General features: G+C 42.2%; 1 pseudogene; it reads left to right on the forward strand.

Moving 5' to 3' along the window:
- Positions 1-446: 446 nt before the first annotated feature.
- The window catches only part of LOC140699886 (formin-2-like), a 121548-nt pseudogene continuing 97547 nt past the window's right edge, over positions 447-24447 (forward strand).

Genomic DNA, 24447 nt, shown 5'->3' on the forward strand with positions numbered 1-24447 from the left:
GACTTCGGGGTTGTGCACACCCGCCGCTGAGAACCAGACCACAGCTGCCCCCTCAAGCATCTGAGGTAATTCGCGGCTTCACTATGGGGACGTCAAGGGAAGGCCGCTAGGCGAGCACTCTGGGGTGGGGGTCCGTTCGCGTCCTGAGGTCCCGGGTTCCCCGGGTCCCGGCCTCCGACCCCCGCTCCCCTCCCCCACTCCGCGGGCCATCGAGGGCCGCCCGGGAAGCGCTGCGAGTAACGCCCCCGCCCAAGCGACCCGACCCCGCTCGAGACCCCCGGCGCGCGGACGACGGGGCAGCCCGGCTGCGGTCCGGCCAGGGTCGGGGTCGCGGGTCAGGCCGGCGCAACGGCCACATTCGACGAGGCGGAGCGGGAGGCCGGGAGGGCGCGGCCGGCACGCGGGGCGCGGACACTCACCACTCCACGCGGTAGGAGCCCTCGAGGATGAGGCTGCTGGAGCGCGGCCCCACGTCGAACACCTGCCCGCGGACCAGCTCGGGGCCCGCGCCTGCCGCCGTCTCCACTGCTGCCGCCGTGCTGGGCTCAACACTCCGCGGCCGCTGCTCGGCCCACGCCGCTCCTCCCGGAGGGACCGCGCCGCCGCCGCCACCACCACAGCAGCAGCCTCAGGGGAGCCGCGGGGCGTCGGAACGGCCAGACGCTCAGACCAACTGCCAACCGCGGCTTCCCTGCCTGACCAACGGGCGGGCCGGTAGGCGGACGGAGGGGCGCAGTTCAGGAGGGCTCTGGGGCGAGGCCGGGAAGGGCGCGCGCGGATTGGCTCCTGTGGTCTGGGGGCGGGGTTGCGCCTCAGGATGGAGACGGGTTATGTGAACTGGTGTCCACGCAATTTGTTTTCAGTTTTTTTTTTTATGAGAAATAATTTTGCTGTGAACATTTGTAAACCAGTTTTTTGGGGATCTAGGTTTTATTTCTCACAGCTGCATACCTGAGATTGTCATGGCTGGGTTATAAGGAAACTCTGTTTGACCTTTTTAGAAATTCCAGGCTGTTTTCAAAGTGGCTGCACCGTTTTACATGTTTCCAATAGCAGACTATGAGGGTTCCAATTTATCTCTACATTATAGCCAACACCTCTTATCGTCTATCTTTTTGATATAGTCATCCTCGTGGTTCTAAAGTGGCATCTCCTTGTGGTTTTGGATTGCGCTTCCCTGATATTGAGCTGCTTTCATATGCTTGTTGGCCATTTGTATATCTTCTTTGGAGCAGTATGTATTCTAGATAAAATGCTCTTTTCAGAAATATGATTTGGAAAAAAATTCTCTCATTCTGTGGGTTGTCCATTACTTTCTTGAGAATGTTCTGCCCCAGGGCCTGGCATTAGCTCTTCCCTCTGCGTTGAATCCTCCCTGGACACATACGTGGTGGTCTCCCTCCTTCCTTCAGGTCTCAGCTCAAATGCCTGCTTGTCAGTAAGATCTCCCAGGATCCCTTGTAGTGATCACCCAGTGAGAACAATGATGACAGTCCCATGCATCACTATCCGTCCCACCTCCCTGCCTCATTTCCCTTCAAGCTTTTATTACCATGTCCATGTAAAGTACAGTCTTTTGTGAATTGTCTAATTCTTAACTGAATTGGAATTCCAGAAAGGACTTTTTTAATCAGTTTGTTACTGCTTTATCCCAAATGTAATTCACTTTACATAATGCAGTATGAATGCACATGAAAGAATGAATTGCATGAGAATCAATAATATATTTCACTTTATTTTAATAAACCTATGACTTTTTCCAAATCTGCATGTGAATGTATATGCGAGCATAGTTCAGTCATTCTTTAGTTGGCTGATATAAAACTAATTTCTTCATTTTTCATGGGAAGTAACCTTTGGCTTTGGAAGATTTAATAGAAAATAATGGAGGAAAAGCTAAAATAAATAAGTAACTACTTAATAAAGACTTAAATGTGGCTACCAGCGGTGCAACTTGAACTGATTGAAGCTTGAGGATGGGTAGCTACTGGGAAGCATCATATTCTGCCACTGTGTCTCCCCTCTGAGTGTGAGGAAGTTTGCATGTCCATGGATGCATGTGTGACCAGTCTGGAGGGTCACAGTTCTGGAAGGCTTGTCAGTATCAGCTTCTGCTCTTTCCTGGCCTGGTCTTGTGTAGATTGACAATCAGGTTCAGTCCTTGGGAGTTTACTGGGAGTGTCTGTCTTTCCCTGGGACACAACTGGGAGAAAGCCACTGGCTCTCCCGTGGATGACAGAACTGGGATGTGGGGGTCACCAAAGGACGTTTCCTGCATACTCAAAATTCAGATTATGAAGGAAGAATCATATAAGAATCTGAGCCAGTTATTCCTTATACAATGTGCCACAGATCATATTTCTGGTATTTGTGGGCAGGATCCAAGTCTAGCTTGGGTCTCAAATGTTTGTACTTCTTCCCAGGATTTGGCTCTTCCCCCCAAGCTGTACATTTGGCTCTTCCTGGCTGTGTCCTGGTGAGGGTCCTCAGTGAGGACCTTTTCTTATTTTGTATCCAGAAGCAAGAGCCAAGACATTATAAATTATGGACTGTGTTAATATTTTTTCCAATACCTCCATAGTGTAATGGAAATAAAAGCAAAAATAAGCAAGTGGGACCTAATTAAACTTAAAAGATTATGTACAGCAAATGAATCCAAAAACAAAATGAAAAGACAATGTACAGAATGGGAGAACACATTTGCAAATGATGAGACTGACAAGGGATTAAATTTCAAAATATACAAACAGCACATATAACATGATTTAAAAGAAAACAACCAACCCAATCAAAAATGGGCAGAAAATCTAAATAGACATTTCTCTAGGAAGACAGACAGCTGGCCAACAGGTACATAAAAAGATGCGCAATATCTCTGATTATCAGAAATTCAAATCAAAACTACAATGAGATACCACTTCACATCAGTCAGAATGGCCATCCTTACAAGTCTACAAAGAATAAATGGTGGGGAGAGTATGGAGAAAAAGGGGACCCTCCTACACTGTTGTGGGTAATGTAAACTGGTGCAGCCAATATGTAGAAAAATATGGAAGTTCCCCCAAAAAACTAAAAAGAGAGTTCCTGTATGATTGAGCAATGCCACTCCTGGACATATATTTGAGTAAAACCATAACATGAAAAGATGTATGCACCCCAGTGATCCTAGCCGCACTATTTACAATAACCAAGATATGGAAGCAGGATAAATGTCCATGAACAGATGACTAGATAAAGAAGATGTGGTATATAAATCCACAATGGAATATGACTCAGCCTTTAAAAAATGAGATTACACCTTTTGCAACAACATGAATAGACCTAGAGATTATTATATTAAGTGAATTACATCTGACAGAGACAGACAAATGCCATATATCATATATATGTGATATCAAAAAATAATGACAAAAATGAAATTTTTACAAACTAGAGTTGAACTGACAGACATAGCAAATAAACTATGGTTACCAAATGGAAAAGTGTTGAGGGGAGGGATAAACTGGGAGTTTTCAAAGTTTCAACATCTTTAAGACTTAATTCTTGATGGACCTTGCAGTCTTCTATATAAATTTAAAATAAGTGGTTAAGTTTATTAAAAAATCCTGATGCTGTTCAATTTATTAAATTTGTAAATGATATTGAGGACTATAAGCATTATAATATTATCTAAGATCTCCTTTATGAAAGATCTCCATTTGTTCAGATCATCTTTTATGTCTTTTTAATAGAGTTTTAGAGTTTTAGACTTCTTTAAAGAAGGTTTGTGTTTTCTTTGCTGAGCTAGTTTCTAGGTACTTCGTATGTTTCATTGCTAATGGGAATGGTATTTTATTTTTGTATTATTTCTAGTTATTTTGAGGGTAAAGAAATGTTTTCAGTGTCTTTCAGTTGTAAGAATTATATGATCTCCCTTATGAATATTTTTAAACCTAAAGGTTAGTTAATAATACCTATACTTCATAGTTAAAAGTGTCTAAAACTAACTGAGATGTTAGGGATTTCTCCCCACACCAGTGAGCAATTCTCTGTGACACCAGCTGGGTGTTTACAATTCAACTCATTTCAGACAGTGTTTACCTGGAGATAGTGTTGGAGCCCACAGATGAAGGGCTCAGTCCTGCAAGACTGCCCGCTCTCATATACCAATCAAAAGTTGTGACTGAACAGCTTATAGGTTCCAACAGTGCCCTCCATGGGTTTCATTAATTCTCTAGAGAAGCTCATAGGACTCAGAGAAACATTTCAATCACCAGATTACCATTTTATTATACAATGATATAACTCAGAAATAGTTAAATGGAAGAAATGCACAGGGCAAGGTATGGGGAATGGGTGTGGAGCTCCTGTATGCCACTCTCCCTGAATCTCCACGTGTTCACTGACCCAGAGGCTCTCTGAAACTCAACCTTCTGGGTTTTTATGGAGGCTTCATTACACAGGCTTGACTGATGAAATCATTGCCATTGATGATTGAACTCAGTCGCCAGCTCTTCTCTCCTCTCCCTGGAGGTCAGGGGTGGGACTGAAAGTTCCAACTCTCTAATAACTCAGTTGGTTCCCCCTGACCACCAACCCCATCCTTAGATGCTATCTGCAAGTCACCTCATTAACATAAACTCAGGTGTAGCTTGTTATGAATATCAAGACACCTTTTTTACTTCAATCACTTATGAAATTCCAAAGGTTTAGGAGATCTTTTCCAGAAATTGGTCAAAGACCAAACACATATTTCTTCTTATAAATCACAATATCACAATAGTCATATGGGATTTTAAAAGCAAAATTTTTATTTGTTTACAGCAAAATAATTGAAACAATCAGAGAAGTTAGTATACATTTTGTAGAATCTTTTTAAATTACTGTGGCTTTCTTTTTGACCTTATGTAGGATCAGTTTTTGTGAAGCTGTGCCCTTTTGGGGGAGCTATAATCCTAAAATCCAGAAACATTATTTATATTTTAATTTAGTAGGTTGTGTTTTACACTCAACATTAATAAAAATCTCTAATTATTTAAAATTCTTCAAAAGCATCTTTTAAACAAATGTATATTTAGTCCAAATAGAGAAACAACTAATTTCTTGGTTTCTGTTACTTATTTCTCTCTGGCTTACCTTCTATATTTTGAGCTGGCTTTTATGTATCTTCTTTTCATCCTTTTCTTCCACCTGACTCTTGTTAACTAAATACCACTTCCCCTAAGCTTCATGCTTAGTCCGTCTTAACATCTATCCTCAGGAACCCTTTCCTTGTGTTTTTATGACTCCAGATTCAAATTTCTGGCTCAGATCTCTCTGAATTCCAGACTCAAATTTCCTGTTGCTTTTTAAAATTCTCTGTATGGGTATGGGACGTGATCCAAACTGAACTTCCCTTTTCTCCAATCCCACTCTGCTCCCCTGTTCATTGCCTGCCCTGGTGGGTGGTAATAGTGTCTGCACAATCCTTTACCCAGTCTCTTCTGCCAAAAACCTGGGATGTGTACAACTTAGTAAGTTCCTCCTTGTATCCAGCTAGGCAATTTCACTAATTTCCTGTTAAAAATTACCTCCAAAATTAAAACAAAAACAAAAACCTCATCTCCTCCTTTCCAGGTAGATTTTTAACATTCTTCTGAGAATTATTCTATGGCTCTCCATTAACTACCAGGACAAATTTTAAACCTGAGATTTATGTTCAAGCAGAAGATTGAATATGTTCAGGATGGAGGTGATGGATTTGCTAACACTTTGTGATTCAATGCAGCATAAGGGAGGCATCCATCCTAGGGTGTCCAGCCTTGGAATGGCTGGTCCCAGTTGGAGTGATTGCACTATTCACTGGAGATGTTCAGAGACTGATTGGAGATGTTCAGAGACTGGCTGGAGATCTATGAGGTGACCACAACCCTGGAGATGCTGAACTTGACCACTGACTTTCCTTCCAACTGCAAGAGTCAATCTGATGTTTGAGTTCAAAAGTTGAGTGGCAACTATGGTCAGTGTGTCTCATTCCTTTTACGAGACTGCTTTAAATTTGTGGAAAACCCTTCACTCAGAGGTATTTTAAAGCTGACATTTATTAGACTTGCTTTTATGGATTTAACATAATAGATTGACATGAAGTTTTTAAAGGCATTTTCCTTTTGACATTTTTATATTGTTTTCTTTGAACTTTGATTTACTTCATGATCTTTGAAGAAATTACTGGAGAAATCCATCATCTAACATAGGTCCTGAGAGGGGTTGTTTGTCATTGTCACATATGTTCTAGGATATTCTTTGGGCAATTTTATTAGATTCTTTAGAGTAAATTTCTCAGCTTGTTCTTGTCATGTTTTAGTCCTTGATCAATTAAAGTTTGATAGATTCTTCTTTCTTTTTTATTGGGTTATAGTCAGTTTACAATGTTATGTCAGTTTCTGGTGTACAGCATAATGCTTCAGTCATATATATATACACATATATTTGTTTTCATATTCTTTTTTATTATAAATTATTACAAGATATTGAGTATAGTTCCCTGTGATGTACAGAAGAAACTGTTGTTTATCTATTTTATATACAGTTGAAGTTTCATGGTTTCTTTTCTTCTTCCCCCCAAAAAGCCTTCATGGATGCCAAAATTGAACTTTAAATTTATACAAATTTTAGTAGTGACTATGTAGTGACTGTAGTCAGAGCTCTCTCTATCAGGTCACTTTTTGAATGCTCTGTCTCTGTGTGATGTTTTATTGTAATTGATTTTGAACACTTTTTTTGCTACTTTTTCTCCATATTCTTAGTTCAGGTAAAAGAAAAAAATGCAACACATGTGAGTCCTGCTTCATCAGACAGAGCAGTCACCTTCTTCAAAACTATTATGAAGATACATTATGGACACTTAATATTAAGGACTAAGAAAACCAGCACATCTGTACCCCATCTGCATTTTATAAGTTTAAAATATCTAAGGCTTCCTTCTTTCTCTGGAGTTTTGAGCCTGAGTGTGGGAGAGTTGCTGTAAGAGTGTCTGGATCAGCACCAGCCATGGGCCCAGTGGGTTCTGAGCCCTGGGAAGCAGGGAACTTGGCCCCTTGTGCTGAGTCCCTTCCTGAGCTGTGGGTGTCATCTCTGCAGGTGGGGCCCACTTGGGTCCTTGCTCCTCCCATGACCCATCCAGCCATCTGACCACTCACTCGCCTTCTTTTCTTGAGAAATTGCCAAATGTTTATTCTCATAAGAGCCACTCTTCCACTGTAAAACTTGCAGTGCTTTGGATCTGACATTAGACATGTTAATTTCCATGTGATTGTAATTGGCCTTGTCTGTTTTTATTATTTATCCAGCATAGGCCATCAGTATATGATGATACATAATATGTGATCTCTCTCTATTCTCTACATCATGAACTTAAGGAATCATCATTAATGTCTAACTCTGGATTTGCTGGTCAACTGCATTTCCTCTTATGATTTAAATTGGTAGATAATATAGGATTTCAAGAGAAATTTATTAAATAGATATGTCTGAGCTATGATATCAGAAAAAATTAACGTAATGAGACTTATTTAATTCATTTTGCATAAGAGATGTGGCCTGTAGAAATAAAAACTTATATTGATACCTTTCAAAATATAGCAATTATATTCATCCTTCAACCATTAAAAAATATCCAAAAGGAAAAAATATCCACTATATGTTTCTAGGCTGTTAAAGTATAAATTGAAAACAGACTATTACAAATTAATGGTATTATGGTACATAAAATAACCCAAAACTCACACCTAACCTTCCCCTGTGTATGAGCTGGGACATGTTACCTAAGTATTTGGCTCTTGATTTCTTTGCAGGAAAAATTAGAGTATTAAGCCAAATAATCTCTAAGGTTTCTGGCTCTAAAATACTGGAAATTAAGTGGTGGATTGTCACTGAGTCATTAATCCTAATAACAACAAACAATTGTTAGTATTTGGGTCCAATGAAAACAGAAAAGTTGCATGTATCATCAAGGCTAGTGGGAAAAGAGGTCTCTTGTTGTCTCCAAGAGCTAGTATCAGTATGGAAAGTTTCTCTTCCTGTTTGGACACTTTATAGTCTCCAGTAGACAGAGAAGGAGCCAGGGACTCTCCCTGCTCTGTGTTATCACTGGTCAGGAGCCCATACTCTGTCTACATCTCTTCTACAAGGGTGTCCTGCCTGCGTTGTCCTATTACATTGTCATTAGTTAAGGACAGGGAGCATGTTTTCCTCAGGATGATATCCTTTGGTGAACCCAGGAGATTATTCGGCACATGATGACCCCTAAGAACTTGGTTATATCTTGTCTTTGCTATGTCCTGCCCCCCAGTTCCACTAGAGATATTTAATTAAGATAGTATGGTCTGAATAGAATGCACTTAAAAGTATTCCTTCTTGAGCTTTGGTCAGTGTGATTAGTTGTTAGCCCCTGCAGGGCACAGACCTTGTGGTCTCTTTTATATCTTAGAACAGAATGTTGGTCAGAAGTTTTCCCAGAGGTGCTGGCCCACACAGAAGTGGGAGATGCTTAGAATAAAAATTAGGAGAGCAGAGTACATGTCCAGTTTTGGTGCTGCCAAGTCTATGACATCAGGCAGATTCTAGAATCTTTTCATTCCTCATTTGGTTTCTTTGAAATCATGATGATAAATTCTTTTTTTTTTTTTTGGTTTGCTTTTTTGGGGATTTAGAAATATTCATCTTTTTTATTTAAGTATAGTCAGTTTACAATGTTTATCAATTTCTGGTGTACAGTGTAATGTTTCAGTCATATTTATACATACATATATTCATTTTCATGTTCTTTTTCACTGTAGGTTACCTTAAGATATTGAATACAGTTCCCTGTGCTATCCAGAAGAAACTTGTTGTTTATCTGTTTTACATGTAGTAGTTAGTATGTGCAAATCTCCAACTCCGAATTTATCCCTTCCCACCCTCTTTCCCCTCTGGTAACCATAGGTTTGTTTCCCATGTCTATGAGTCTGTTTCTATTTTATAAATAAGTTAATTTGTGTCTTTTTTTAAGATTCCACATACAAGTAATACCATATGGTATTTTTCTTTCTCTTTCTGGCTTACTTCACTTAGAATGACGATCTCCGGGTCCATTCATGCTGCTGCAAATGGTATTATTTTATTAGTTTTTATGACAGAGTAGTATTCTATTGTGTAAATATACTACAACTTCTTTATCCAGTCATCTGTTGATGAACATTTGGATTGTTTCCATGTCTTGGTTATTGTAAATAGTGCTGCTGTGAACACTGGAGTCCATGTGAAATCATGATGATAAACTCTTGCTCTGCTTTACAAAGCTGACAATAGTTGTGGATATGCCTTTTACATTGTATAGTTCTATTCATATAGAAGGTTTCTTGCTTTAAATAATGTCACGGCTTCCTTACCCGACAGCACTCCAGTGTAGGGACTGATGATTTTACTTCATTGTGCAAGATCACTGTGTGTGTTGTGATGGTAAATAGTCCTCTCAGATTGTCCCCTGGCTGTTGTTTCTATGTTTATCTAGCCCTGTGATGTTTGCTTACCAGTGCTAGAGGAGTATTTATAGATATAGACATAGTCGGCCCTTTGTATCTACAGGTTCTTTGTATCCACCAGTTCAACCAACGGCAGGTCAAAAATTAAAAAAAAAATCCAGAAAGTTCCAAAAAGCAAAACTTAAATTTGCTGGGTCCAGCAACTATTTACAGAGCATTTGCATTGTATTGGGTATTATAAGTAATCCAGAGATGATTTAAAGTATAAGGGAGGATGCGTATAGGTAATATGCAAATACTAAGCCATTTGATATAAGGGACTTAGCATCTGCAGATTTTGATATCTGAGGGGGTCCTGGAACAAATCTGCCACAGATGCTGTGGGACAACTGTAGCTTAAGCCTTCAAAGAGATTCCACGTGCTAAAGTTAATAGTGTGTAAGTGTATGTGGGAGGAGGGAGAGGGAATTAGTGCAGAAATAATTGGAGAGCATTAATGATTAGTAAGTTCCCTGGCTGTCATTGGGTGAATATGATTTTATCATTAATTTAATAAAATAGTAAAACAGACAATGAAACATCTTTTTTTAAACAGAAGTTAAGAATTGTAGCTAGGAAAATCATAAATATTTACCTTGTTGATATAATTAACATACACTAAATGTAAAAAAAAAACTACTTGATGGTTGAAGATATTTTAATCTGTGTTAACCTTGCTTATATTTTTTCTTTTAGATTCTGGGTACATTCTTGTGATTCCATTATTTACTTATGACTTCCATTAAGTTGAGACAAATTTTTATTTATCCAAGTACAGAGCCTTTGAGGGAAAAAAAAAGTAATAGGTAACATTTACTGGGCACTATGTTAAGCCCATTACAAAAATTATTTAATTTAATTTTAAAAACTGTCATAGGAGGCAGTGAGGATAATTATTCCAGGTATAGGCAAGGAAATTGAGGCTTAAGAGGGGTCGAGTCAGTTGTCTGAGGCCACAGCTGGGGCGGTGGCAGCATCAGGAGGCCCCAAGCAGGGGCTCCACAGCCTAAGCTCCTGGTTGCCTAGGCTGCGCTGCTTTGCCTGGATGGCCTCATGGAGTCTAGTGACAGATGTTTACAGTGGAAAGGGATGGGCAGAAAGGACACCATTCTATAAAAAAGAGAAAGAATTTCCCTAGATTTCTTCAGCCATCCATTAGGTATGTGATGTATGTGATTAGTGAGATGAGCTTTCCTAGGTAAAGACAGTGTGACCTAGCATTCCTGGGCCTGCATTTCCTAATTTATAAAGTGACAGTTGGAGGCTGGGTTTGAAGAATAGAAAGACTGCCCCTCCCACTGGGTCTTCTGTTATTGGGAGGAAGGGAGAGCCTGAGAAGCTGCACCCCTCTCCTGCCGACGTACTTGGAGTCAAAGATTCACCAGAAGGTGCTTTCTGGGTGCCTATGGAGTTTATACCAACCTGTTAATGCTGCTTTTTATGTAGTAAGAGCTCTGTAAATGTTGAGTACATAATGAATGAAAATATGAAGTAAAATGGTTTAAATAGCAGAGCACTTAGAAAAGTTATGCTTATTCATATTCTAGGGCCAATTATTTTCATTTGTTAGTGTGATCGACACATCCAGTCTAGAAACAGGTGCTTTGACCAAGGAGCAGAGTAGAAGGCCCAGGATTTGGGGGGCCCCCTGAACTGCTTGTCAGTGTGGGGTGGGTGGTGGGGTGGGGAAGGGGGTGCCAGAGGGAACCTGGGGGCCTCTGTTTCCTGGTCACAGCCAGCTAGTTTGTTCAGTTAAGAAGTAAGCTTTGGTTCAGAAGCCTTAGGTCAGCCCATTGTCCCCAGTTGAGATGCAGGACATCTGATGTCTGATAGGGCCTGTGTGCCCCAATTAAATCCCTGGCCATCAACTGTAGGAAGCAGAACAGAAGGTCATGTCTCTGTCCACTCCCCCTGCTCTAGTCAAACTACATTCACTGGTCAGAAAGGGAGATCGGTGCAGTCCAGCTAGTGTGCGGGTCCTAGAAACAAGGAAAACTTTCCATGTTCTCACCACAGTGGTGTGACTCTTTAATAAGCGAAGTCACATCTGCTATTTTTGCAGAATCAGGAGCATGCCTTGCTGAGCTTTGTAATCTTGATTATTTCACATAACACTTGTGACACATTTTCCATGTCCTTAAATCATTTTAGTAGCATGATTTAAGATATTTATTGTGAAAATTTGATCATACATAAAAGTAGAAGTATGATGAAGTCCCATGTACCCAGCTTCAGGAATTATCAGTGTTATCGTTGCCATGATAGCTTCGTCTCCCTCTGTCCCCCAACCCGCCACCCTTCTTTTATGAACTAATTTGAGACAAGTTCCAGGCATCATGTTATTTTAATCTCAAATACTTAAATTTGCATCTCAAAAATGTACTTTGAATATGCCATAACTTCATTATTGTATTGAATGCATATAGAATTCGTTTAGTGTTACCTGTTGATCAGTGCATTCACACAGCTCTCTGATACCCGAGATGAGAGGTTAGGTCCAATCTGACATGGTTTGACCCGTGCTTTTCCCGGAGGGACAGCACGTGTGCTTGATGGGCAGCCCTGTGGACTTTATAACCCCCCCCATCAAGAGGCTCACTGTGTTTGCCTGTCTCAGTTGTGTTGACTCTGTGAAGGACTTGTGGGTTTGGAGATGACAGTTTGATCTCTTCTTTGCAAATTTTTCAATTGATCTTTTTTTCTAATGGGTTTCCCATCTATTCATTAAGCAAGTCATTACAGATTGCAATTTTCTAATATTGTCATTTCTTCGCATTTTTTGGCTGGAATTTTTCTGTACTGCGAACTTCTTTAATCACTAGGTATGTTTTATTACCCTAAAATACAGTTCATTCCAGGAAAGGTAGGTTAAATGCTTCATTTATTTCCCATTTATTCTGTTATCAGTGATGACCGGTGGGTGCACTGGTGTTCTCCAGTGATATCTGTTGAGTGTTACTTTTCTTATTCCTTTCCATATATTCAATGTGTTTACATTAATTAAGTTGTTGTTCATTCTATAACAACAGGACTTGATGGCTGTATAGTAGGCCATCATTTATATATATTCTTTTTTTTTTAATTGAACTATAGTCAGTTACAATATCTCAGTTTCTGGTGTACAGCCTAATGTCCCAGTCATACACATACATACATATATTCATTTTCATTTAAGTTATTATAAAATACTGAATTGTGCTATACAGAACAAAATTTTTTATTGATTTTTATATATAGTAGTTAATATTTGTAAATTTCAAACTCCTAAATTTATCCTTCCATCATATATATACAGCTATCTTTAAAAAAATCTATGTCATTATTGTTGCACATTTCAGTTTCTTTCATTTTTTTTCCCTAATAACTGTCCACTTATTACAGTACCAGGAACTGTGCTAAGCACTTTACATGCATTATCTCATTTAATCTTCACAATAATCCTGTGATGCATCACTTTTTGAATCTACCTCTGAATAGTTACCTAGGATAGATTTTCCGAAGTTGAATTTTTGGGTCAAGGGGTGAAAATTTTAAGATTATTGACACACATTGCCAGATTGCCCCCTAAAGCTTTCTTTCCCAGTCAGTGCTGATACCCACTTCTGGGTTTTGGGTCCGTGAGTCCAGGTTGAGGGATACTGGGGGAAGAAATCTCACGCTGGTTTGGTGGGTTTTTGAACTCTCATCTTCTTCCCCAGGCCTCCTGACACTATGCTACAGCCTTGAGGATCTTCCCAGAGCTGCCTCATGCCTTCTAAGCACCATGTTGCTTCTGCTGCATGTAATTGATGCAGTCACAAAAGCTTTCCCAGTTTTAGGGAGAGGAGTATAGGCTGAGAGAGACCACAGGAGAGGATATGGGAAGAGTGGGGAGAATGCCATAGGATGAGCTCAGACACACTTAAATGTTAACATATAATAGAGAAGTCAGTACACGGGCCTTCAGAGATAGTGGCCAGGGAGGTAGAGAAAACAGAGGGCAGCATCAGGAATATGCCTGGAAAGTGTTCTTGGAGAGATTAAGAAATTGAGTAAGATAAAGGCATAAGTATTTTTGGTACCATGCTGGCTACCAGTTTCTGTTGCTTTGTCGGGGTGGAAGTCAAATTAGACTTGTCAGATGAGAGTGGGCTGGGTCCAGAGTGAAGGGCTCGAGGTAGCAGGTATAGGTTATTCCAGCCAATCGTCTTCTCTGAGATATAGCTGGTTTACAATATTGTGTTAGTTTCAGGTGTATAGCACAGCGATTTGGTATTTTTGCAGTTTGTACTCCATTATAGGTTATGACAAGAAATTGGGTATAACTCCCAGTGCTCTACAGTAAATCTCTGTTGCTTATCTATTTTATTTGTTGTATCTTGTATCTGTTACCCCCATGCCCCTAATGTGTCCCTCCCCCCACTATGTGGTAAGCACACATTTGTTTTCTATGTCTGTGAGTCTGTTTCTGTTTTGTATACACTCATTTGTATTATTTTTTAGATTCCCCATCTGACTGATATCATATAGTATTTGTGTTTCTCTTTTCTCAATGTCTGACTTACTTCATTATGCATAAATTATTCTCTAGGCTTATCCACATTGCTGCAAGTGCAATATTTCATTCTTTCTTATGGCTGAGTAATAGTCTATCGTGTGTGTGTGTGTGTGTGTGTGTGTGTGTGTGTATACACCACATCTTCTTTATCCAGTCATCTGACAATGGACATTTAGGCTGTTTCCATGTCTTAGCTGTTGTAAATAGTGTGGCTATGAACATTGGGATGCATGTTACCTTTTAGAATTAGAGTTTCTGTTTTTTTCTGGTTATAAACTCAGGAGTGGAATTTCTGGATCATATAGTGAGTGGTTCTATTTTTAGTTTTTTAAGGAATCTCCATGCTGTTTTTCATTGTGGCTGCACCAGTTTACATTCCCACCTACAGTGTATGAGGGTTTCCTTTTCTTCACATCTTCATCAACATTTATTTGTAGACTTTTTGATGATCTAGCTGGTAGTTTTGATGTAAAGGAAACTAGGAAATGGGACAGTAGCTGGGAGTAGGGAGGGATGTGGGCTCTGGGAGATTTTTCATAAATTTAAGTGCATCTGCTAAAACGGGGTCTCCCTTCACGGGAAGGAGTCAGCCCCAGATGGACCTAAACTCGAGCTCTTTGCAGGGTGAAGGCGAGTAAGGGGGAAAGGGTGACAGGGTGGTCTGGACATCCTCTTGGGCAGTGATGACTGAGCAGAAGCGTGAATGAAGTGACAGTGGGTGAGTGGGTCCTTCAGGTATTTGGGGAAGAGTGTTCTGGTGCAGAAGCTCCGAGGTGGGGGAGTAAGGATCCTGGAGGAGGAGGAGGCCGGCAGGGGAGCCTGGAGTGGGCGGAGCAGGAAGCCCCGGGCAGCCGGGGTGCTCCTCAGTCAGAGCTTTACTCTGAGGGGGATGGGGAGCCCTGGAGGGTGGGAGTGGCCTTGGACGCTGGTGCGGGTACTGGTAGTGGCACTGGAGCAGGTCCCTGCTGGGTGTGGAGGAAGCTCAGGAGGCAGGATTCAAGGTCACAGGTGAGTTATCTCCCTGAGTGTCCTTGACGAGGATGAGAGGAGTCGAGGTGGAAACGAGGGCAGTGAGTCAGGGGGTGAAGGGTTAGCGAAGGGGAGGGGAGGACAAGAAGGCTGTGGATGGCAGGGGGTCTCGCCAGTGGCAAGAGTTTCAAGGGAGCTGATCGGTCTGAAGGAGTCAAACTATTTGAAAGTGCGGGTGGGGATCAGAGATCACCACTGACTTCTGGTGGGATAGGTGGGATTTGAGATAAAACGTCTCCATCTGAGAGGTCTGTAAGAGGAAGGCCCCGGGGCAGCCAGGCTGTTGTTAATGCGAGGAGGTGGACTTCCCTTCAGAGAGGCTAAGGCAGGAGTTCTCAAACCAGGGCCATTTTGCCACACAGGAGATGTTTGGCATTGTCTGGAGACACATCAGGCTGTTAAAACCAGAGGAGTTGTGGCGGGGCTGCGGGCATCCCGGGAGTCTAGGTCGGGATGCAGCACACTGGACCACCCCCAGCACAGGTGGCCCGGCCCAGGGGAGCTGTGGCTGAGGAGCTCCCGATGTAGGGGTGTTTGCTCCTCAGGGAACTGAAGCTCTGGGGGTTGCACGCCCCCTCTTCCACTCTGTTCCCTAGCCACTTTTGTTAATTTTTGACTCGATATACAAATATACATTTTTTTGCTCCCAAATACGAACACACACACACACACACATACACACACACACACACACCCCAGGCAAGATCCTGTCTCCCCTATTTTCTGTCATATACAATGTTGAGTTTCAGAAAAGAACTCACTAGTTCTCTGGCTGTTTTCCGGCCTGCTGTAAGATGTATGACGTGGTTGCACTGTCATTATAATTAATCACTTGAGGATTGAGGGATGTGATTTCCTAGGTGTTTGGGTCCAGTCAGGTTTGCAGGCAAACTTAAGTTCTGTAGGGAAAAAAATCTTTTATTTCTCCTTATTAAAGTCCTGGGAGACCAACAAGTGTTCTCTAGTGACCTGCAGGAGTGGAGAGAACAGCTCCTTTGCCCTGCTCTGACGTTTTACATGTCCCAGGTAGATTTGGAGTTTAGTTTCATTTTACAAACAAAAATAGGAGGAGGCATGAAAATTGCATGGCTCCTAGACTGCGCAGGACTGAGCACTTAACATGTTTGAAATTTCAACGTTGTGACTGATGCACAGACCTGGGCCTGGCTCTGTGCAGCCCCCAGCTAAGAGGGCTTTTCAGATTTTTTAAGTTGTTAAAAAGAAAACAAAGCAAAATAAAGCCAAAGAAGAATGTGCAACAGAGACCTTACTTGGCCTGTAAAACCTAAAATATTTACGATTTGACCCTGTACAGAGAAAGTTTGCAGATCATTTCCACTTCCGACCATGGTGCGAATGAATCTTCATCAGAGAATCGTAACATTGTATTCATTTAGAAATCCTAAAAATATGTTTTCATATTTCTTATGTGCAAGTGGCCAGATTTGCAGGATGTGTGCTGGCTGTCAGAGAGGTTGTTTTATTAAGGGAGGCAGACATTAAATTAATAATTGCACAAATAATTAACTAAAATAATTACACAAAGAAGCTTTGAAGGATACCATGAGAGTGTGGAAGGGGTCACTGGAAGCTTTTCTGGATGAGTGACTTTAAGTCTGAGGACTGACTCTGTTGGTGGGAGGGTGGGCAGGAGCAGGGCCGGGGCTGAGTGACCCGCGGGCGGCCCTGGATGGGACCGGGGAGATGTTGTAGTTCTCCTACCGCAGACGGTTAGTGCAGACACCTGCTGACTAAATTCCCAAAGGATGATAAGTCAGAGTGAGTAGCTTCAGAAATGGATGAGGGACTAGACTTGCAGCTCTCAGCTCTGGCTGAGGTTGGAATCAGTTGGTGCCCAGTCAGGTACTGATGCCTGAGTCCCCATCCCCTTCATTCTGCTCTCAGGTGATCTGAGGGACAGCCAGGACCAGGACCGAGAACCGTGGGACAGGTGGGCCCCGGTCCTCAGCCAGTGTCCTCCTCTCCTTGTGCCTCTCTTTTCTTATCTCTTTTAGGGAAATAATAAAAGCCTGCTGTGTAGACCTACCCTAGAGTTATGTTTCTGAGGTGCATAGAAGAAAATTTTGCGTTTCTACCATTTTCCTCTTCTGGGTGAATTTTCCTTCTGGCCAGCCCTCTCCCCTACTCAGAGGCTGGTGCCTACCTCCCTGTTTCCTTATTCCTCCCCCTCCCCATTGCCACATCCCAGACTGAATGTTAGCCACTGACATTTCTTAGCCCAAATGGTGGCTACTGACTTCTTCCTCAGAGAGCCAGGGGCAGGGATAACACAGAGCAGAAGGGGGGTTTCCAAAGAAATCCAGATGGTCGGGTGCTTCTGCAGGTACAAGAAGAGGTAGGACTCATAACGGGGCCCATCCTTTTCGGGAGTAGGAGTTGTTTTGGAGGATGTGGGTGTGAACCAGAGCTCCCCTGTCCAGTGTGGTGTCCCAGGCCTGACTGCAGAGCTCTCTCTGCGCAAGTCCGTAGCCTTGGCAACAGTATTCCACAGGCTGTGTTGCTGGCCTCTCCTCGGGGGAGTTCTGAGCCAGGGGACCTGCCAGTGCTCCCGCCTAATGACCGTGTCTCACCCGCAGGGCGAACTCTGTTGGAGAAGCTGTTCAGCCAGCAGGAGAACGGGCCTCCAGAAGAAGCAGAGCAGCTTTGCTCGCGGATCATTGCCGTGGGTCTCCTCCTTCCTTTCAGCGGCTGCTTCGGGGAACCGTGGGGGCAGAGTGCCCAGTCCAGCTCAGCTCCATTTGATGTAAGTAGGAGACTCCACAGAACTCACTGGCTCGGAGGCAGACTGCAGTCAGAATAGCAGCTGTGCTGTGTGTCGGCCCCAATCAGCCTAAAATTTAAAAACCCGTATGTGACGCAGGCCCTCCTCCTCTCTGCCACTCAGCTTGTTTGTTTCCTTTTTCACTAGGGTATTCGTCAGTATATTTGCCAAACGTCCTTTTCTTAACAGATGGCCACTCTTGACACTTTGCTAGCCCGATGGCTTTGAAGTGGTTCTGAGCCAGTATTTCTGACTTTGCTGGCCATAGACGTGCCCTCAGAAGCAGCTCCACAGGGCAAGAGCTGTGTTCCCCGTAGACGGTGGGTTTCCCAGGGCCCGGAATGCGATCTCAGTGTGTTCGTAGCTCGTCTGTGTACTGACTGGTGACATGAAGCAGCGCTGTCTGCTTTCTCCCCCGGCTCCCATTCACCAGGAGCGTTAATACTGCCAAACAACAGTCCCAAAGCCATTTCATAATTCATAATGAACAGCTGGATTATCATTCTCAGGCCAGAGTATTGCTAACCTTTCTCAGGTGTGTGGTATGTGTGTGACCTTGGGGGTTGTGATGAGTGTGCCTCTAAACCCACGTGGGTAAGAATTCTCACCTAGGGCGTTCTCGCGAGGAAACTGGAGGCCTGCGTGGCTCACTCGCTGGCGCCCGGTGTCTGGGCGGCGGAGCGCTGGCTCTCACCCGCGCGGGTTAGTTCTGGTTACTCAGGGCTTCTGACCCGCGGCTCCTCTCCGTGGACCCGCTGTTGAATGAGAGGGGCGATGATGTGCGCTTTGGAAGACAATGGGAATGAGCCCTGGCTGGGATCAGGAAGTGACAGGAAATAATAAAATGTCTGTGTGTGCCTGCTTTTCTAATTCCTCTGCTTTACCCGTCGTAACTGTCGTCTCCTTTCGGTATTAGGGACGTAAGTCACATAAGATATTGTGAGATCTTTTTGATACTTCCCGTGTGAAAGAAGGGTCCTCGGGACGTGCTGTGGCTTGTGAAGCTTTCTTCTTAAGACTGATCGAGTGGCCTGTCTGTTCATTTATGACGTGGCAGCTAATCACTGCTCGGTAGATCTTTTTCTTCTATGAGAAGAATTAACAATGAATTTTTTTTCTCCCTTTTCCTTTTTGAGAGGTGTGTGTTATTAGAGAGAGAGAACCCGTGGAATGTGGTGGGCTGAAAGCTTTATGGAGCTGTATTCTAGGAGATGTATCAGTTTGCATCTAGGAAGTAAAATAAATATGGTACGAAGGCAAACACTAGGCGTGTCTAACAGTTGCTTTTTGGGGGCGGGGGTTTAGATAATTTGGTTTATTTATTTATTTACTTTTTGGAGGAGGTACTGGGGATTGAACCCAGGACCCTGTGCATGCTAAGCATGTGCTCTACCATTTGAACTATGCCCTCCCCCTAACAACTGCTTTTTGATTAAAACTGTTCCCAAGTTGACTGCATTTTCCTCCCTTAGAGCTCAAACAGTCTTGGGGGAGAGTATAGTTCAAGTGGTGGAGCACATGCTTAGCATGCATGAGGTCCTGGGTTCGATCCCCAGTACCTCCTTTAAAAATAAATAAATAAACCTAATTCCTGCCCCCCCCTTAAAAAAAGAACAGAAATAGTCTTATCAGTCAGTAAATGTGGACTTGGAATAAGCTGCAAAGAATAGAATAATCCTATTCCTCCATTTTAAAAATCGCTGAATCAATAAACAGTCTGTTTCTTGCCCTCCACCTCACTCCATTCTTGTGTTAGACTAGTGACCCCTCCCACTTGTCATTTTGGAAGGCGGCTGGGTGTGGCATAGACAGTGAAAAGCAAAATACATACAGTCCCTTATGCTGGTGTGAAGAGATTTCCTCAGAACGGGGAGTTTCTTTCCCCAGCTTTGTGACTGCATTTTCTCCTTACTGTATTTGTTGGCTCTGTTCTTCCTCTCTAGCAAATCCAAACCTAGTCCAATCTAATCCAAAACAAATATGAAATTAAAGGTGCTCTAGTAACAGATGTTATTCCACACACTTAAATAGCGTTTCAGCACAGAAGTGTGTATTTACGGTTCGCATCGTCAAGAGTTTTCTCCAAAGCCAAGCAGAGGTAACAGCACAGGGAGTTATGTGAACTGAGGTGTTAGTGGGGCTGTGGGGAGGACGGCGCTTTTCTGTAGGGAGAGAAGTTGCTGGTAATTAGCCCCTCTGCTGGTTTCCAGAAAATTGCTGCTGGGAGGACTTCTAACCAACAGTTCTCTCGAGGACAGTGGCCCTTTGAGACAGAACACCCTGTGGGAAGAAGCTCACAACCGGCTCTCTCCCCGCCCCAGCTTTGCTCCCTTCCCTGAGAACAAACCTCCCCCTCCCCTCCCCGCTTCATCTCTGTCTACACTCCTAATAAAAGCACTAGAGTTTTGATCTGGAGACCTTACTCATGCGGTTTAGCCAACTTCAGTCAACCCTTTTGATTTAGGTCCATGGAATTGTATACATTTTTAGGGCCTAAGATTGTGCTTTAGAAATGCTACAGAAAAGATGAAAGGATTTCACATTTTCTCTCACATTTTGACTTGGTTAAAATCTCAAGAATACTGAAAGGCAAAGAGCTTTGAGTGATAATGTTAATTCACTCACAGATGTTTACTGAATTCATTCAACATGCCAGGCAGTGTTGCAGGCTCCAGAGATACATTAATGAGCAAGAGAAATATGATTTCCGTTCTTCTGAAATTTATATCCTCTTCCCAGTGGGGTGAGACAGATCAAAAACAAAAACAAAAACAAATGAAACATACGTAATGAATTTCCATCAGATTCTAATAAGCACTATGAAGGAAATAAATTCAAGTACTGTGATCAGTGAATGGGGGGGCAGTGAATGTGGAGTGAAGCAAGTCTCACATGTAATGTGAGGAGCCATGAGTTCAGGTTAGAGGGAAGGTCATTCCAGGAAGCCCCGGGGCAGGTGCACAGGGCCCAGGGAGCGCAGGCAGGCCTGACGTAAGCAGAGCACAGCCTGCAGGCCTGTGTAGCTGCTGTTTTGGGAGATGAGGACAGAAAGAAAGGCCTCAGGAGCCAGAACACTTGGGGTCTTGAAAGCTATGGAAGGAAAATGGATTTTTTTTTCAAGTGGGAGCTTTTGGAATGTTTTGTGCAGGGTAAGAACATATTTATTCTATACTGCACATGGATCTCGTGGCCTGGTCTCTGGGCAGCATTGTGTAGGAGCAGAAGCAGAAGCCGGAACACCAGAGGGACCGATGGCAGGAGTGGAGCGAGATGTGGTGGAGGTGGAGGTGACAGAGGGTCAGTGGGTGTGGGATGGATTCTGGAGGCAGAGCTGCTGGTTCTTCTGGTGGGTCTCGAATGGGGGCAATGGAAAAAGGAAATCAAAGATGGCTCCTTGGTTCTGATTTTAAGTGGCTGGGTGGATGGTAGTGCCATTTACTGAGGTAGAGAAGACAAGTCAGTTTTAGGAGGAAAATATTATAAGGGCAGAAGTACATGGTGCTCTATATTTTCTTGAATAAAATTCTGTTTATTGAGAAAACTAATACCTAGCATATGACCTGACACACATTAGCTTTTGCTTTTTGCTGAGTGGAATGTTCACTTTATTAGCTGATCAAAATTAGGGCCATGACACTTAAAATTATTTCAGCCATCAAAAGGGCTGATAGCCCTTTTTGTAGCCCTGCTTTCAGAGATGAGAAAGATTGTGTTCCTCTAATGGCCGAGTAGCATTGCCCATTATCCTCACACTTGCCTTTTGCTTTGTTGGTTTGTTTTTGTTTTATGTTTCAAACAAAATTCTAAGCTAGAGCAGTTCTGAAGATAGCCGGGGAAAACATATGAATAGTGCTCGTGCTTGCAGCCTGGTAGGTCATACTGCTGGGTTGTGGATCATGGTATTTTTTGTGGTCTGGGGAAAGATTTTTTTCCTTTTGGAACCTGGTCTAGTCATCTCTCTCAAGTGTGGGGAAAAATCTCTCCTGAAATATTTACTGTGATTTCTAAATCTTTAGAAATAGCAAAACATTCACTATTATGACACATCACGTAATTTGAAGTTTCAGGCCATTGGCTTGCAACCTGTGGATGAGGTATTACCAGTCCTCAGCCTACTGTGGACCACGGACCCCGGCTCATTGCCTGTTAGGTGTGGATGGAGGTCATTTTGCAAGAATTAGTGTGTGGTCCCTTAAGATACTTTTTCTTAGAATGCCTTTATTCGTTTTGAGATCCCTTTTTCTGGGTCATATTCATCAGCAGCTGTTTCAGCAAACCACTAAATTATCTTATATAATTGTTGATTATCCATTAGTGAGCTCTTCTAGGATTTCTTCAATCATTAACTATGTCAGATTTCACTTCAACTCTTTACATCACAAAAAATAAAGCAAGTTTACTTGTAGTAACTTAAGGGGAAAAAGAATATGAAAACGAATGTATGCATGTTCATATATGACTGAAGCATTATGCTGTATAACAGAAATTGACATATTGTAAACTGACTATACTTCAATAAAAATATATTTAAAAAATTTAAAAGAGCAAGTTTATTTGGCCTAAGCATTTTGGCAGGACTATATGGTTATATCCACTTAATCCTATAGAACCTACCTTAAATGTCTTTTTAGTAGAGTATTTCTGGATGCTGGGTATTTTGGGTTTGGCAGATGTGCCGATTTTGCTGTATATGTAGTGGTCCGCATGCTGCCCACATGGGCAGGAGCTCCTTGGTGTGTATGTAAATGAGTGTAGGTTTGGATGAGTGTTTGGATTAGTGAGGCTAAAATTAAAGAGGAGGAAGACATAAAAACTCAGGCCAAAAAGAATAAAAGAAACATGATCTCGAACCTGTTGAAAGATGTCATTAATCAATAACAAGAGCAGGAAATGAATGGAATGCACTCAACTCACTGTCCTCGAGAGTGAGAGTGGAGATTTGATTGACCAATGGAAATGATCATTTGTATTTGTATTCATTTTTTTTTCAGAGCAGGAAGAATACTCAGATGCTATTTAGTCAAACCTACACAATTATTTTCCTGAGAAGCAATAAAAGCTGTGATGTGTCTTTCAGCTCTAAGAGCATGTGTGTGTGCAGGGCTCTATTTTTACCTTTGAAACATTATGTACAGTATTAACTCTCAGAAGTTGTTTTATTTGTGGTGTTAAAATTATACTTAATTTTCAGATCAGCTTTTAAAATCATTTTAGCTGAAATACTTCTTTTTTCTGCAGACTTACCTCTAATGTCAACTTAGAGTTCAGTAGCAAAATAGATTTCATTTTCTGAAATTCATTTAGTAGCCATGTTTTCTATCCATTCCTTTACCTAGGTAATCACTGCATAAATCCATTATAAGCCTGGAAACAAAAGAAGATTGAAGCTGTAATCCTTTCTCAGTTTTACTTATATAGGTTTTGTTTTTTTTTAATTTGAGAGACTTAAAAGATCTAAAGTACCCCATTGACCTGGGTGAAGGGCAGGGAGGCTGGAAGTCATGCAGCAGCCCTGCTCCTCGCCCCGCCCCCCACTGTCAGTGTCCCCCCCATGTGCTGTCCTGGCTCTTGTTTAGCTGGTTTTGACTTCTGGTATTTTAAGTTTATAGATGCAGTCATCAACATTACTGCCACCTTCTGGCTGTCATGGTGAGGATTTAGGTACCACCTTCCCTGCCCCTCCCCATTCCTCCCAGCATAGTTAATATTGTTTTTCTGGTTTCCCTTTAGTAATTTGCTTTGAAACTTAAATAGTAAGCTTTCTGATTTGCCGCTGTTGTTCCATCAACTTCACATCCTATCTCCTGCCACCTCGCCTGTTGTTAGTGCCTCTACAGTCCCCTCCATCTAGTCCAAGCCTGGACTGTTCCGGCTCCCAGTAGGTTCACTTTTATCCTTAGGGTATATTTTTAGGGTTAATGTTTTATTGATACATTTATAGCAAAAGTTGAAGAAGATATGGATACTGTAAATATTGCCCTGCAGAGGCAGGACTGTGTTCTGATTTCATTTCCTTCTCAACATCACAGTGCCCAGACCACTCAAACTAGGATGTTCATGGGGTCAAGTTCAAATGGATCCTGTTATCTGAATAAACAATCACTCAAAAGTATCCTATATTTAATTTAATTTTCATTTGGTTTATCCCTTTCTGACACAGGGAGCCCACATCCAGCACAACAAAGTTTTTGATTGCCCTCCCTTCCCTTCTGTTCCCTTTCTTTCTTTTCTTTCCTTTTAGGAGAAAAAACATATAATTTTCCTTTCTTTTTTTCTCTCTGTATTCTAAATATCTTACTGATGACACTGACTTACATAAGACATATAAACAAATTATTGGAATTTAGTAGTTGAAGTCGGCTCTGTAGTCAGACTGTTCTGGATTTGAGCCCTGGATTTTCCACTTATTGTGCAAACTTAGGTAAATGGCTTAATTTCTCAAAGTTTGTTTCTTCTGTAGAATGAGGAGTAATATAGTGGTTTCTGAGTAAGAAGAGCATGAATACAAGTAAAACACTTTGCACAGTATGGGGTATATGATAAGTGTTCAGTGTATGTAAACTATCACTCCACCCAGGTCA

Source organism: Vicugna pacos, chromosome 11 (assembly GCF_048564905.1).
Source record: "Vicugna pacos chromosome 11, VicPac4, whole genome shotgun sequence".
NCBI classification, from domain to species: domain Eukaryota; kingdom Metazoa; phylum Chordata; class Mammalia; order Artiodactyla; family Camelidae; genus Vicugna; species Vicugna pacos.